Consider the following 1,596-nt stretch of genomic DNA (forward strand, 5'->3'; position numbering starts at 1 on the left):
CGAAATCGTTGAATGATGTAGTAAACGCCTTGAGTGAGATGGTGCGCTCGCTGAGTGAAAAATTTAGCTCGCTTTGCAATGAGCTGACTGGAGTGAAGGCTCAGCTGAAAAATACGGAAAATTTTGAGGTCAAGTCTCAGAGAGTTGATTTATCCGAAGTTGCTAGTGAAAGCTCACGCGAATTACTGGACAGAGAACGTAGGAAGTCCAACTTGGTTTGGTTTGGAGTTCCCGAGAGTTCTGCATCTGATACAAAGGACCGAGTGATGGCCAATTCGAAATTTATTGAAGAATGTTGTAGCAAGGCACTCAGCTCACCGGTTGATATTAAATCGTGCAAGCGGCTACGCTCGAAGGACACTTCTGCCAACATCCTTCCTCGATTGCAATATTACCAAATCTAATGGCCGTTTTTTTTTTACTTCTGTGTACCGAAAACCGACTTTCACCGGCCTAAGTACCAGTTTCTTTAGTTTTGTTCGTTCCGATTCAAGTTAAATGTGCTTCAAGCATTATTACATAGAGGTTTTCGCATTTGTTCCACATACCATGCTATGCACGGTTAACTTGAATTTTTACGCAATAATATTTTCTCACTTAATGGATTTCCGACAAGTTTGGTGTTTACCCAAATCAAGAAATTCATGTCGAAGCGATACAGTGAGGTTGCTCCTGAGCGCGATAGTAGTCGTAGGCCTGTCGCCGATTCTTAACATCGCAGAACGTTCACAGCTTGATGTGGTCTCGAACTCGCAACTCACTGCTCCCATTCTGCTGTGCTTAACCGCCCAGACCAGAAACTGGCCCACAGAGCTGGGATCGAACCCGCGCCTCTCTGCTCCAATCCCGGTACTCTGAACTTTAACCACTGGGCATTTAACGCATTTTGTATTGAAGCGTCTCACTGAAAGGACTTGAAGTGAAGTCAGTGAAAGAGAATGCAAACAGAGAGTGGAAGCAAGTAAATAACGGTTCCCTGTTTTCGTGCTGAAAAACCGAGGGTAAATCTAATGAGTGATGGCACCTTGTGTCGAAGATATGCGAAGTGCCCTCTGGTAAGCCTACTCTCTCGAACCGAGCTCCGTAAACTTCACCCTTGCCCCTCCGTCTACCTCTACGCTGCCCGCCGTCTAGGGACCCTTATCCTGCCCCTCACCCTTTCTACCCCTCTGTCGCGAGCCCTTCATTCTCTCAGCCCACCCCTCTCACCTCGTTCAGCTGTTCAGCTAGCTGAGTCCCCTTGCTCAGCTAGAGTCGTAATTTTTGACGGAACTTTAACTCTACTCAAAGTCAATTCAGTTTTAAAATTGTGTTTCCGTGTATTGTATTTTTAATTTCCAATTCTGTTTTAAATAGAATTTTAACTTCAACACTACTCAAGTCAATTCAGTTTTAAACTTACGTTTTCCTCGGTGCATTGTCCGATGGCTGGACAGAGGAAAAAAAAGGTAGTCGAAAAGCCCTCTAGTTCTGCTAGACAAAAGGCTAAAATCAAATCAGCTAAGTCAGAGATGAAAGTTTGCAAACACTGCAAAGAGATCTCTGTGAGCGAGGCAGATCAGACAGTCATGTGTGAACGCTGCGAAGACTTCATTT

At 44.7% G+C, this 1,596-nt stretch overlaps 1 protein-coding gene across 1 annotated transcript in view; it reads right to left on the minus strand.

The window, feature by feature from the left end:
* Positions 1–1,596, minus strand: part of LOC108667696 (phenoloxidase-activating factor 1) — a 35,625-nt gene that overhangs the window by 24,559 nt on the left and 9,470 nt on the right. The gene's annotated exons all lie outside the window — the stretch shown is intronic.

The sequence above is a fragment of the Hyalella azteca genome, unplaced genomic scaffold (assembly GCF_000764305.2).
Source record: "Hyalella azteca isolate HAZT.00-mixed unplaced genomic scaffold, Hazt_2.0.2 contig9243, whole genome shotgun sequence".
NCBI lineage: Eukaryota > Metazoa > Arthropoda > Malacostraca > Amphipoda > Hyalellidae > Hyalella > Hyalella azteca.